We start from the raw sequence: 15,810 nt of genomic DNA on the forward strand, positions 1-15,810 counted from the left end.
TGGTTTTTCCAGGCAGCACCTGCCTGGAAGTTCTCAACATCCCCACTATTGTTTCCTTAGGTTAGACTATTCATCATTATTCCAGGTTCACTCTCCTCAATCCCATGCCTATATTACTCTCAGAATAATATTTCTAATATTTAAAGGCAATCATGACACCCCCTTCAATAAAACTATCAGTGGCTCTGCAGGACCTACTGAATGAAAGACAAATTATAGAAGGATTTCCTTGATCTGCCCTGTCCACCTTGGTAGCCTATTCTCTTATCAGATGCCCACAGTTGTACTTCACTAAAACTCTTCCAAACTGCCTGCTGTTCTAGGAATATACTTTACTTATTCATGCCACTGGGCCTTTGCACGTGCTTTAATTTGCCAAGGATGCCTTTCTCCAGCTCCCCGCCTCCCGCTTCCTGCTAGTTCCCACCTAATATTCAAACAGTGCTCAGACAACACTGCTTCCAGGAGCCTGAGCCCCTTTGGCATTGCCCCCATTGCAGGCTCTTGTGTAGGTCTACCTCACTGGGTCCACACTCACCTAGAAGATCTTCTGAGCAGAGAGAGGTCACCTAGCACCCAGCCTGGCACTCAGGATACACCTAGTAAGTGCTTGTTGAATTGATAAACTAAATGATTAGTTTCAGGTAATAGCCTATAGCAAAGCACAGATTTAGTGAGATATTCACCTCTGAATCCAATTGTTACTTTAAAAAAAGGTTGTTTAAAGTGTTAAAACAACTCAACTGAGTTTTTCTTTCCTTTAAGCCTATGTATAATACCAAATGAATCACCAACACTTTTTAAATTTTTTCCTTGTTTTTTGGGAGTCAACTAGACCTGGCTTGAGACTGTTTACCTTAAATTGCTGACCTCCTATAACCAAAATACTCATTACTGAAAGATAGTGACCGCATTTTTTTTTAATGCTTTTTAGGGCCATACCTGCAGCATATGGAGGTTCCTAGGCTCAGGGTCAAATTAGAGCTAAAGTTGCTGGCCTACACCACAGCTACAGCAACACGGGATCTGAGCCTCCTCTGCAACCTACACCACGACTCACAGCAATACCAAATCCTAACCCACTGAGCAAGGCCAGGGATTGAACCTGTATCTTCATGGATACTAGTCGAGTTCCTTACCACTAAGCCATGACAGCAACTCCAACAGCTATTATTTATTGGGCTGCTTTTATGCTCCAAGCACATGCTAAGTGCCTTACGTGTTACCTCATGTGTCTTCAATATCACTGCAATGGGTATACTATTTTCCCCACTTAGCAGGTGAGAAAACTGAGTCTCAGGAAAGTTAAAGCATTTGTTGGAATTTGAACAGATGTTGAATATAGCAAAGCAGTGATTCCAGCAAGGGTTGGTCTGACTCTAAACTCCAAGGTCCCTCTGTTGAGCCCATCCTTTCCTCATTAAAAACAAAGGCACCATCCAAATCCACCCGTACCAGTAGCCTGGAACAAGTAATACTCCAAACAACACTGCAAAGAACCAGCTGAGTTATCCTAATTCTCAATACCCAGACCCAGTGAATGGGTGTGCCCTTCCCTTGATCCAGATTGATAGGAGAGAAGTGAATGATGCCAAGGAGTACCTGGGTCCTGTGTCAAGTCTGCCTCCAAATATCCTTCGTGACCTGGTCTAGGCCTTCATCATAGACAATTTTCCATCAAGGAGCGGGGCTCTTCTCTCTCCGCTGAGCTGCCTCTGTCGCCTGTGCTGCTGCCTTTGTTGATTGTTTGTTACTAAGCACTTGGAGGCCCAGCAAGTGAGTCAACAAGGGCCCTTCCCTTGCTGCTGCTTGCTCTCGTGCCCCAGCCCTGTGCAGCCTCCAGCCTGTTAGCAGGCAGAGCCAGCCCAGCAGCCAGTATCCTCAAAGCTGGTGATCCGTGAGCATCTGTAAGAGCTCAACTGGATTAGATGCCACTGAAGGCAATGGGATTGCAGCTCAGCAGGGGCTTTGACAATGATGTCATTTTATCTTCTTGTCCAATAAAAAGAAAGAGCCTTGCAAGGAACCAGGGGGCCAGCCAAGAGCTGAGACTTATTTCATTAACTCAACCGCTCTCCATGCCCTTTTGAACCTGCACTGAAAAGACAGAGAAACATGCAAGATTATAATGAGAAACGAATGATGACCTGAATGTGCCAGTGGGAAGGCAAGAGGAATGTGATTGTGATCATCACATACATGCACACAATGATGATGATAATAATAATAATAGGACATGAGGAAACTTTTGGAGATAGATACGTTTATGGCATAGATTGTAGTAATGGTTTCATTCATGAGTGTACACTGATTTACATATTCTTCCGGTTGCATACATTAAATATATACCCTTTTTTGCATGTTGGTCATCCCTCAATTAAAAAAATTTTTTTTGGAAGGAAGATTGTGGTTGGAGAAAAGGGAAAAGGAATTCCCACATTCTCTGGTGCTTAGGTTCAGAAAGGAGCCATCAGAGAGAGAGAATAGCGTGAAATAGATCGATTACAGTACTTTAGAGGTAGACATGGAGGAATATAGATCTTTAGAGCACTTTAAGTCAATAGCAATTTCAAAACAGTGACTTAAAAAAAAGAAACTATGCATTTATTTCACATATTGAGCACAAAATAAAAATAATGACGTTTGATGAAACCAGTGGATGGTAAGTAGTCCTTTGCCACTAGTGGGAATGTAGATTAGTGCAACCTCTCAGCGGGGCATTGGGTGATAGTCATTAAAATTGTAAATGCACATGTCATTTGCAAAACCAACTGCGAGGGACTGACCCCATAAACAGTTTTGCAAAAGGTCACTTGAGCTTATAAAAAAGGATGCTCATTGCAATGGTTTTTTTGTATAGCAAAGAATTAAAAGCCACCAAAATGTCCAGGAAGAGTGAACAGATAAATAAATTGTAGTTCACACAGTGGAAAACCAAGTACACAGCTGTGCAGAGGTATGGAGCTCTGTGTATGCTGGCATTTAACACTTGCCAAGAAAACATTTTAAAAAACAAAAGGGGGCAGTTCCCGTCATGGCTGAAAGGAAACAAATCTGACTAGGAACCATGAGGTTGAGGGTTCGCTCCCTGGCCTCACTCAGTGGGTTAATGATCCGGTGTCAACATGAGCTGTGGTGTAGGTCGCAGACACGGCTCGGATCTGGCATTGCTGTGGCTGTGGCGTTGGCCGGCAGCTATAGCTCCAATTAGACCCTTAGCCTGGAAACCTCCATATGCCTCGGGCTGCATGACCAAAAGAGACAAAAGACAAAAATAAAAAAATAAAAAACAAAAGATGTGGGAGCTCCCATCATGGCCCAGTGGTAACTAACCTGACTAGTATCTATGAGGTTGAGGGTTTGATCCCTAGCCTCTCTTAGTGGGTTAAGGATCTGGTGTTGCTCTGAGCTGTGGTGTAGGTCACAGACATGGCTCACATCTGGCATTGCTGTGGCTGTGACCTAGGCCAGTAGGGGCAGCTCCAATTTGACCTCTTGCCTTGGAACTTCCATATGCTGCAGGTGCTGCCTTAAAAAAGAAAAAAAGAAAAAAAAAGCTGTGGAATAGGGCTGTATGATTCCCCTTAGCATAAATATATGTACAATATGTAAATATTAAAAATATTCATATACTTTATATGTATTATAACTCAACTATATAGTTATATTCTCTATCTAGAAGGTATCATTGGAAACTTAGTGGTTGCTTTGGGGAGAGAGTTTTTGAATTGTTATTGTTTAGTCATTAGCCATTACTTATTCAGGGAAATTATTGTCTGTTTCTTGGCTTTTCCCCCTTTTATCCCATTGTGTTCTTTTGCTTTTAAAAAACTAATAAACATTAATGTTTTAAAAAATTTATGTTTTTCCTGCTTAAAGCAACTTGCACTCCAGATTATCTAGTAAAGCATGTTACAATATTTGCAACCATCTTGTGCTCTTTCTCCCAAATTTGTCAATGTATCAGATTTAACCTGAACCTTGATTAAAAGTAGATTACCCAGTACCACCTGAGACTGGCTGAACCTTAATCTCCTGGGGGAGAGCCAGGAGCATCTGCATTTTAGCTAGACCAGGTCATATTTATTTAGTAATCTATTCAGGTCAATCCTGTATTGAAGGAACTAAAGCCCAGAAAGAGAAACTGAGTTCCTTCCATCATGTGACTGATTCAGGGTAGGGCAGAAAGCACCACAAATTCGCAGACATGCTGGTCTGCTTAAAGTCATCATGACATTCACCTTTTTTGTTACAAGCATTGGCACTCAGGAGTAATCCCCTTCTGCATTAGCACTCAGGAGTAATCCCCTTCTGTAGTTATCTCTGTTAAGATTTCATTCATTTTGGGAGTTCCCATCATGGCACAGTGGAAACAAATCCAACTAGGAACCACGAGGTTGCAGATTTGATCCCTGGCCACACTCAGTGGGTTAAGTGTCCGGCGTTGCCATGAGCTGTGGTGTAGGTCCCAGAGGGTGTAGGCCAGCAGTTGCAGCTCCAATTCTACCCCTAGCCTGGGAACATCCATATACCGCGGGTGCAGCCCTAAAAAGAAAAAAAAAAAAAAAAGGAGATTTCATTCATTCAAATTAAGGCAAAGAAAAATCTAATTCAGTATTGAAATTTTTTAATTGGCCTATCTTTGAAAAATACAATTGTTACACTTTCAAAAACCGTGTTAATCCATATTTACAAATAGTTCTTGAAAGGAGGATATATGATCAAGTAGAATTCAACACTAAAACTGATTCCTAGTTATGCCTCATGTTTTAGGCTTAATACCAGAGCTATGGCCAATGTTTAAATTGTGTCAAAGAGTTCCCATTGTGGCTCAGCAGAAATGAATCTGAATAGCATCCATGAGGATGCAAGTTTGATCCCTGGCCTTGCTTATTGGGTTAAGGATCCAGCCTTGCCATGAGCTGTAGTGCAGGTCCCAGAGGCGGCTGGGATCTGGCTTTGCTTCGGCTGTGGTGAAGGCCAGCAGTTGCAGCTCCAATTCGACCAGTAGCCTTGAAACCTCCATATGCCGTGTGTGGCCCTAAAAAAAAAAATAAAGATAAATAACTAAGTAAATTGTCATCAATTGCAAATTAATTACATCTAAAATAATAAATTGTACTATTCTAAACATTCAGGAGTTGAACTCCTGGGCATTTATCCTACAGAAAGGAAAACTTCTGTCCATGCAGAAATTTATACATGGTTGTTTGTCAGCTTTATTTATAACAGTTAGAAACTGTTAACAACCAAAATGTCCTATAGTAGGTGAATGGTTCAACAAACTATGGTCCATGGAACCCTAATCAGCAGGAAAAACAAATGAATCATTGGTACATGCAACAATCAAATGGATCTCAAGGGCATTGTGCTGAGTGGAAAAAACAATTTCAAATGGTCACATATGTATGATTCTCTATATATGACATTCTTGAAATGTTAAAATTATAGAGATGGAAGTCAGATTAGCGGTTGCTAGTGGGGAAGGATGAGAATGGGTGATTATAAAGAGATAGCATAAGGGAGATCTTTGTAGGGATGGAATAGTTCTGCATCTTGCTTGAGGTGGTGGTTGCACAAAGAACCCCTAGCTGGAATCTATCTCCCATAGCCCCGGTTAAAACACATGTGGGATCTGATAGCTTCTGAGGTCTTAAAGAGGAACAGGACCAGAAGACACTCGCTTTAATGAGAGTCTACTGAGTGCCAAGGCTTTTATCACATATTCATAGTATATGATTCCATATGCACACACCTTAGGCAGTAGGGAATATTATCCACATTTTACAGATTAGGGAAACCGAGGCTCAGAAAAGTCAAATAATTTGCCCAAAGACACATAGCTGTAATAGATGGTAGAGTTAGGATTTGAACTCATAACAGTCAGACTTCAAAACCTGTGTGCCTTTCACTTGAAGAACCAACACAAAGGAAAGCCATGAACAGGTGAAGAAGTTCTTTCTTGGGGTGGGAAAGAGGGAGAAAAAACCAAAAAGCATACATGAAAGGGCACAGAGATGTTGAGGCCAATGGAGGTAATTTGAAAAATATCAGGCCTCCGTCCTTCCAAGAAAGTAGCTCTCAAAGTCATCTGCCTGATGAGGTTCAGACTTTAAAATGGAAATGATTTAGAGTGAACACTGGAAAGATCAAGATGGCAAACAATTTGGGAAGAACAGGGAAGATGATGAGCAGTAGGAGGGCCCAAGTGTCTGTGGGCTGTGCAGAGGGTTAGAGAATCAAGAAGGCCAGAGGGAGGTCCAGTGAGGAAGAGTCAGGGACAGGGCAGGGACAAATGCCAAAGCCTGGCTCAGGGCCTGATACTGTATGTCCTATTGGTGGGGGAGGGCAGGGACTTTTTAAAGACCAGACACCCAGGTTTCAAATTTAGAGCAGATGGTACCTGGATAGTTTTTGAGGATGAATGAGCAGAAAGGAAGCTTTGTATAGAAAGGAAGGAGGATCCTGTTAAATGTCATGAAAGGCACTGTTCTAGGGCCAGGCAGTGCTGAGCAGGGCAGGGCCAGGCTGAACTGGATCTGTATCTACAGAAGGTACAGGGAAGGCAGGGACCTGTGGGAGGGAGAATAGAGCCAAGTGAGACTGGCAGATCAGCCAGAAATGTCAGGACAGGAACTGGAATCTGCCACTTTACTCACCAGTCTCAGGGTTACAATTTCCAACTCTGCCAAGCTTACCTGTCAGGTGCATAGGCATCTGATAGATGTGTGTGATTTGAAAGGATTGACCTCAGTTAATGCGGCTACCAACTGCTGAGATAAAATATGGGTGGTGTTTTTCTATGAACCATAATTGAAGGAAAGGCACACTCTTGATCGAGATTTCCATGAAAGGTCCTATGGTGCAATGCCAGAAGTCACGGGGAGGAGGCTGGGGGAGGGTCCTCATGGCCCATGCAGGACCACCCACCTCAAGGTCTGCTGTGGATGCAGACACCTTCTCCCTTCCCATGGTGGTTTGGGTGGCTCCCCTTTCAGCAGTGACGAGCTAAATGGAGTGGCCCAGTTGGGAAAAAAAAAAAAAAGTGCAGAGCTGAGACAAACATCAGTGCATTGGAGCCAAAATCCACTGAAACAAGCTCTGAAGGCAGAGGAGAAGCAGACAAGGGCCCTCAGCATGAAAACAGATGGAGATGAACACGGGTCAAGTCCACCCAAGTTGAAGCTTGAAAACACTGAGTTCCCATGTTCTTTCTTCTCACAGCAATGAATTCCAGTTGCTGGCAAGGTGCTAGGAGGAGACAAATGACCCCTCTAGAGACCAACTAAAAATGGGAAAGCAAAATTCAGGAAAGGGGCTTCTCTGCACTGAGAAAGTGAGGATCAATACACTCTCTAGGAGTTCCCGTTGTGGCTCAGCGGTTACAAACATAACTAGTGTCCGTGAGGATGCAAGCTCAATTCCTGGCCTTGCTCAGTGGTTTAAGGATCTGGCGTTCCCATGAGCTGCGGTGTAGGTCAAGGGTGCAGCTTGGATCTGGTGTTGCTGTGGCGTAGGCGGGCAGCTGCAGCTCTGATTCAATCCCTAGACTGGGGACTTCCATATGCCACAAGTGCAGCCCTATGAAGAAAAAAAAATACACTCTCTGGATTTGTTCAGGAAGGAAGGGGCCAGGCACACTATCTTCCCATCACTCCTTGCTCAAGCATTTCCCTTGACAGATGAAACAACTTCAATTCATAAATGGCCCACCATGGCTTTGGCTCACACACACTCCTGCTGGAAGTGCTGCTTTGGGATCAACAGATGAGAAAGTGATAGCTTACTATTCTGCCTTTCTGCAGTGCTCTCAGCCACACACACATCTGCACACTTCCTCCCCAACATCCCTTCTCATGCCTTCAATTGCCCTCCCACCTGGGGAAGAGAAATTCTGCCTCTGCAGGTCTTCCCCCTTCCCAGCTGCGGCCCCCATCCTGCCTGAATTTTCGGTTCATAGACTGACACCTGGCCCGAAAGAACAGGACAACAGTGGAATTTATCTCCATCATTCAATCACTGACTCTTTCTTCTATCCCACCACTGACAGGGCCCAGGAAATTGGACGAGTTACTGGACCTCTCTGTGACAACAGAATGATTGTGAGAATTAAATGAGCAAATACATGGGCACCCCTGGTATTTTATGTGCTCAGTACAAGTTAATCAGTATTGTTATTGTTGTTTACATTATCATCTATATTATCATTTACTCAAACATTAAGTGAAATCAATTCCATGGCAGGAACATCTTAATAGAAGGCCAAAGAATGGTAAAGGCAACCTCTGTTTACACAGTTTAGTGCTGAAGAGGTCTGAGATACCACCCCTCAGTATTTACTTCTGTAGTCCACTACCTACAAAAAAAAAAAGGGTTTTGCATAAAGCATTTTTTTAGAAATCTAAGATTTCTTTATATTCTCTTGGGCAATGAACTCTGTGTCAATATAATTTCTTCCTCTAGACTAAAGGACTCACCCAAATGTGGGGAGGAGGCCATAAAGAAAGAACAGTGACCCTTGTCTGGGATGTTTCTCTTTGCTCTTGTTAAGTTGCTAAAAAGAAAGGCTTTCCAAGGGCAATGACAGGGCAGTCCCATGTCTAACAAGGCAGACCCAGCATGCTGCATCCCACCAGTCACCGTGACACCTGCTGGTCACCGCTGGGACTACATCCAATTGCCTCATGAAAGGCCACACAGCTCTTTAGCAGGCTGACCTTGAGGGCTGCTTGGTGAGCAATACTACTTAATTAAGGCAACCATGTTTTAGAAATTAAAGAGAAAAATGACACTTTGGGGGGAAGACAGCATGTAGTAGTGATTAGAGGCAGACCTGAGTTTCACTTCCAGACTCTGCTAGCTGACCTCGGGCAAGTGACTTAGCTTCTCCAAACCAATTGATTTCTTCATCTGAACAGAAGTCATAACACTTTCCCTCCATAAAGTTGATATGGATGTGCTAGCTTGATACATGGCCTGTTCTCTCAAAATGTTGGTACCTGTCACTCTCACATCCCCAGGCCCTCCAGCCACCAGATTCATTATCATTAATACACAGTCCATATGGTCCATTCAAATGCAAGCCCTGCTTCCACCTTGGGTCCTTGAAAGTTGATATCTCCCACAATTTTCTGGGGCCACCAAAGAAAGTCTCTACGTGAACCCACAGGTCAGTCTGAGTCATGACTCCCTAGTGTCATCAGAGCTGTTGGGCTGTGGGCATTGTATACCTTATCTCTACTTGCTCTCTGAGAGCCCACCTGAAAGGGGACCCATTGGCAACTTTGTGGCAGAGATGGGCAGAGTTGGCATACAAGTTCCTCCTATCTCTCTGCATACAGCCCTTTGTTGAGAGGTTCCAGCCGCTGAGGCCCTGGCTCTCTCAAGGTTATAGGCAATACCTGAGAGGCTGGAAAGAGGTCACTCCCTTGTTCTATTGTACTAATTCAGGAGGACCTTTCCAGGCCTGCCTAGCCCCCAAAGGGTAAAAGAGCTACAGAGACTCCTAATTCATACACAATTGCTTTTATCTCCCTGGAGTGCATGTGAATTGCTAGCTACATAATATACTTGGAACAATATCTCCTCAGGCACAGTCCTCCCATAGAATCCTGCTAGCTAGTTCTGTCTCTCTTCTTTTATGATATATCCTTTCTCAAGGGACCTTTAGGATTCCTGAAACCTGGCCTCCATAGGCCCAAGTGAATCCCAGTCAAGGATATACACTATGGGACTTCCCACTGTGGCTCAGTGGGTTAAGAATCCAACCAGTATCCATGAAGATGCAGGTTTGATCCCTGGTCTTGCTCAGTGGGTTAAGGATCCAGTGTTGCCACAAGCTGTGGCAGAGGTCACAGATACAGCTCGATCCGGTGTTGCTGTGACTGTGGCGTATGCTGGCAGCTACAGCTCTAATTCAACCCTTAGCCCAGGAATTTCCATATGCGGTGGGCTTAGCCATGAAAAAAAAAAAAAAAAAAAAAGATATACCTTGCACCAGTTAGCTATTGCTGTGTAGTAGACTTGCCCAAAGCTTAGTGGCTTAACATATTTGCTTGTGATTCTGTAAGTCGGTTCAGCTGGCTGGTTTTTCTAGGGTCACTCTTATGGCTACATGAATTATCTGCTCATTCAGTGAGGTACTGATGGCCTAAGTCTGCCTCTTTCACATATGTGAGAGTTGATGTCAGTTGATATATTTTGCTAAACTTTATTAATTAAGATAATTAATCTGTAGAGTCTCTTGGATTACCTACATATCTTATAGTTCCTAAACCATGACAGTTTGGATTATTCATTTCCAATTCTTCTAGATTTTATTTCTTATCTTGCTTTATCATATGGATTAAGATTTATCTATAATATTGATTAGAAACGGAGGTGGGCTTCCTAATTTATTTCTGAATTCAGACGGAAAGTTTTCAGCATTTTGCCATTAAGGATAATGTTTGCTGTTTTGAGTAAACACATAATAATGATTAAGGAAATTACCTTCTATTCAGTTTGCTCAAAAATTTACCATGAGTGGGTTTTGAAAAATCAAGCACTTTTTTAAGAATCCATTAAGATGTTCAGATGATTTTTTTTCCCTTTCATTTGCTACTAAAGTTGGTTATTTTGATTTTCTAATGTTAAATCTGCATTCCTGAAATAAGTTCAACTTGGTCATGATGAATTATCCTTTTTATATATTACTGGATCCAGTTCACTAATATTTTGCCTATAAATTTTGCATTTATATTTGTATGAGTTTAGCTTATAATTTTCGTTTCTGCCACACCTGCGGCATGTGGAAGTTCCTGGACCAGGCACTGAACCTGCACCACAGCAGTGAGAAGGCTGTATCCTTGAACTGCTGTGCTTCAAGAGAATTCCATAATTTTCTTTTCTTTATTGACTTTCTAAGTTACAAAGGTTATGCTTTCTGCACTGCACCCCCCCCACACACTTTAATACCTCTATAGGACAGGTGGACTAGTCCACAACTTTTACACCTGGCTCTAGGCCAGTAAGGATCATGTTCAAATATGGAGACATTCAAACAGAGCAAGAGGGAAAGCACATTATCAGACTCCACCCTAAAACTCTCATATCTGACCCAGGTCTCTGCACTGTACCTCCACCCTACACACACACACACACACACACACACACACACACACACACACACCTAGGAACTGCCTCCTCTTCATGGGAACTTGGGCCCCTGGTTGTTCCTGCTTGCCCTATGGCAAATATAGCCAAGCAAATGAGAAAGCACTCTTCTCTCTGGCTAGCTTTGTATTCAGAGAGTTTTTAAAGAACAAGGAATGTAAGGGAAATAGTAGTGTTGGGGACATGGCTCACATGTCCGTGTGGAAAAATGAGGCACAGGAACACAGGAGATCTTGACAAGGCTCTTTACTTCTGCAGAAGGGCGCGGGTACTCAAAAAGCACACAAAGAAGAAAAGACCCTTCCTATTTATCCCTAACACAGGTGATGTACCTGTCCCCTTCCCTTTGGTCAGGTCAGAGAGCACATTCCTCTCAGTTGGCTAATTTGAAACAAATTGTTACTGGGAGAAGAGGGAAAGAGGAGGGGAGTTGCAGGGGGTTTCAGCTGACCAGAGAAAAATGGAGTAATCAAGATTTCCTTGGATAGAAAAGACATTATGTTACTTTCCACAGTAGCAGGTAATAGTTTTTTGTTGTAATTTTTCTTTACTTCCCAAACTCCAATTTGGCTATGTTTCTTTTCTAATAAGTATATGTACTGAACTCCAGAATCCTCTATCCTTGGATATAGTATATGTATGTCAGTATGTGTATACATATATGTGTGTGTGTGTGTGTGCGCATGTGTGTGTGTGTGTGTATATACAGACACAAGCACACAAGGTGTGATATCATATAGATGATAGATATCATATATTATATACAATACATATGCGGAATGTCTAATAGACATACCATATGTAATACACTGTCCTGATACTCTTTGTTCCTGCAGATCCACTCTCCACACTCTCACCTGCTCTGTGCTTGGATGAGGTGAGAGAGAAACATCCGTATGGACTGTATCAGTGGGCTCCCTGGCCTTCTGTCTGTGGCTCTGTTTGGTCAATGGGAGGCAATGGGCCGCGGCAGGAGATGGGATGAGAGATCAGGGTATTTATTACCTCCCTGGCTATGTGTTGAGGGCTGTCTATACCCTTCTACCACAGACCACAGATACTGTCAAGTGGGTCTTTCCTATAGCTGCCTGGCTGGGTCCTGAAAACCACTCCTTCCCCCTGTCCCTCCGGACCCAGGTGGTTAAGTCTCCCAGATGATTGCCAGCAGCCCCAAGATAATGCATCTGAACCTAGTGGTTTCCCTTACCCCTTCCCACACCTCCGGAAATAGTCCTTTATTAAACTCTCCTTAATTACTCCATTTGAGTGAGTCATTTTTTTCCATCTTTTTATAGCCCTGCCTGTAACATATGGATGTTCCTGAGCTAGGGGTCAAACCAGATCCGAAGCTGAGGCCTAGGCCACAGCCATGGCAACATTGGATCTTAGCCACATCTGTGACTTATGCTGCAGCTTGCATCAGTGCTGGATCTTTAACTCACTAAGCAAGGCCAGGGATCAAACCTGCATCATCATGGAGGCTGCGTCAGGTTCTTAACCCACTGAGCCACCATGGGAACTCCAAATGAGGCTGTTTTCCTCCTGTGGAGATTTTTTTTTCTGATACAAACATATAATGCAAATACCTACACAAATCTTAATGAAATTAAAAGTTAACCTCCATCAGAGTTCCCAACATGGTACAGTGGAAACTGAATCTGACTAGGAACCATGAAGTTGAGGGTTCAATCCCTGGCCTCACCCAGTGGGTTAAGGATCCAGTGTTGCCATGAGCCGTAGTGTAGGTCGCAGACGTGGCTCGGATCTGGCTTTGTTGTGGCTGTGGTTGAGGCTGGCAGCTGTAGCTCTGATTTGACCCCTCATCTGGGAACCTCCATATGTTGCGGGTGCAGCCCTTAAAAGACAAAAAAAAAAAAAAAAAAAAAGTTAATCTCCCTCAATTTGCCTTTAATAAAACTTTAAAAAATTAAAAAAAAAAAAAAGTTAATCTCCTACGAGCAAGGCAGTCCCTACTCTCTGGCCTCATCCTTGAGGTAACTGCTTGCTTGAAACTGAGTTCATATAACTCATCTCCCCTGAACCTTGCCAAGGGGAAACAAAGCAATCAACAACAGTGACCCCTCCCCTCAGGATTCCCCAGAGACATTTCCCTCCCCTCCCCCGCTTACCTTGACTGCCCTTGGCTCTCTGAAGACACAGCTACCCTTTCAGTCCTCACACAAGTTCAGGCTCCCATTCCCTAGGGCCCTGGCCTTCCTGTTTTGAGGGGTCTACAATTCCTTTGCCAAGCTTCCCTTCTGTCATTTCCTTGTTTCCTGACCTTCACAAGGTATTTGGGCATGTTTTTATCTCATATCATACAACCATCCCGGCTAAATTCAATGCCTCAGGCAGGGCTAGCTATATAATTGCAGAGCCAGTACAAAATGAAAAAAGGAGGCCCCTTGTTCAAACAGCAGGAAAAAAATATCATTAAATGTATTAAAATACAAAACTTTTCCCTTTAAAGTATTTTACTACTTATAAAAGGTAAAATGTAATAAGAGTAAGAAGAATGTATATGTAACTGAGTCACTTGGCTGTTCAGGAGAAATTGCCACAACATTGTAAATCAAATATACTTTAATAGAAAACATTTTTAATGTAATAAGTGTAATAATGATTCATGAGTAACAATATAAACCTACAAATGGCAAAAAAGATTGTATTTTTGGTGTCATAATTTTATATTATTTCATATTATTTATATTTGTTGTCATAATTTTATAATAAAATGTAGTACTTTATTATTGCGGTATTTTGATTGATCATACTATTTTTCTGGCTCACTTTTTGACAAATTCATTTGTCAGGTCATCAAAATTTATAGTTTTAACAACTTTTTAAAAATCAATTTTCTTTTTTTTTTTTTTTTTTTTTTGTCTTTTTGTCTTTTGTTGTTGTTGTTGCTATTTCTTGGGCTGCTCCCTCGGCATATGGAGGTTCCCCGGCTAGGGGTCGAATCGGAGCTGTAGCCACCGGCCTACGCCAGAGCCACAGCAACGCGGGATCCCAGCTGCATCTGCAACCTACACCACAGCTCACGGCAACGCCGGATCGTTAACCCACTGAGCAAGGGCAGGGACCGAACCCGCAACCTCATGGTTCCTAGTTGGATTCGTTAACCACTGCGCCACGACGGGAACTCCTAAAAATCAATTTTCAATTGATGTAATTGAAAGCGACATCAGTTGGTCTTGGCAAGTGAAGATTGCAAATAATTTTTTATAAAATTTTGAAATTTGAGGATATTTCTGCAGATGCAACGACTACTGGTGCTGTCAAGAGTATTTTATATGCTGTGATAACATCAGGATAAACTTCTGATAAATTTTAGGCAATTCCTGCCATGGTGCAGCAGAAACGAATCTGACTAGTATCCATCAGGATGAGGGTTCAATCCCTGACTTTGCTCAGTGGGTCGAGGATCCTGCATTGCCGTGGCTGTGACCAAGGTCAGCAGCTGCAGCTCCGACTCTACCCCTTGCCTGAGAACTTCCATATTCTGTGGATGCAGCCCTAAAAAGCAAAAAAATTAAAATATATTTTAGTACATCTAGAACTGATGATTATTCGGGAACCATTTTTCTCAAAAGCATTAACTTTTTGCAAAACTCAGTTTTATGTAAGTCATAATTTTAAATGTAAATTTATGCAATACCATTGTAATATCTCCTCTGATGCTTTCTGTAACTTGTGAAAGTTGAAAAAGAAACCAAAAGTGGCTTCATGATTTGTGTGTAATTCAAAACACCTGCTTGTGCACTATTTGATGTATCTTCAGTTAACAAGAAAAAATTACTTTGAAACTTGTCTTCCTTGCCAATAATTAGCTCATTAGCAGCTTCATGTGAAAATGGTAACCTTTTTCATTGAATAAAACAATCTTTAACCTCAATTTTTATTTCTAAGGCTGATAGATGCTTTACCATGTCACAAGCAGTTTTCAAAACCAGGTATTCTAAACTCTTTGAAGAATTCTAATAATTCCCTGATAATTTATTGTTTTTATGGTTCCTCTCCTCTAAGTATGTGGGTATGTGGCTGGACAAGGGGATCCAAACAGGATGGTCCCCATCCCTTCATGGGCACAGCCTTGCTTGGTAGCGCCTGCTTGATTGCTTGGTCATGTTGCATCTTTATTTTGTAAAAATGTAGAGTGTGTAACTAACAAAGTTAACTGCCTGAGCTCTTGAGTTCAGACCAAAGAGTTCATATTCGTGCAGATACCCAGGGATGGGAAGGTGCCTCTCACTGGAGTCCCAGTCCTACCCTCATACAGATCCCCTCTTCTCTCGTGGGCCACAGCCCCTATTGTTGCCACAGCTGCTGTTTCTAATACTAGTGCCTCCACTGAATTTAGGCATTCAAACCTGGGTACTTTGAAAGTGTGGGGAGAGCTATTGATAATTACACTGGGGCAATAGGTGTAAACTGGGCTCATCCTGGACAACCTGGGTCATCTGGTCAAACTACCTGTTGAACAAAAAAAGCTAACAGACTACTTATCTTGAGTGATGTTTAGTTCTGCTTCACACCAACCATTCATAGTGGTGAACATGCCTAGGAGCTGCTTCATGTCAGAAGCAAACTACATTATCTGCATTATCTCATCTAGTTCCTCTCTGTCCATCTCCGTCTGGCAGGCTTTTATGT

General features: G+C 42.5%; 1 protein-coding gene across 4 annotated transcripts in view; it reads right to left on the reverse strand.

Moving 5' to 3' along the window:
- The window catches only part of FRMPD2 (FERM and PDZ domain containing 2), a 118,235-nt gene extending 116,489 nt beyond the window's left edge, over positions 1–1,746 (reverse strand). For all 4 annotated transcript variants that reach the window (XM_021073049.1, XM_021073051.1, XM_021073048.1 and 1 more), the window contains exon 1: positions 1,603–1,746. The gene's annotated coding sequence lies outside the window, so the exon portion shown is untranslated. The remainder of the gene's footprint in view (positions 1–1,602) is intronic.

This window comes from Sus scrofa, chromosome 14 (genome assembly GCF_000003025.6).
Source record: "Sus scrofa isolate TJ Tabasco breed Duroc chromosome 14, Sscrofa11.1, whole genome shotgun sequence".
Taxonomy (NCBI): domain Eukaryota; kingdom Metazoa; phylum Chordata; class Mammalia; order Artiodactyla; family Suidae; genus Sus; species Sus scrofa.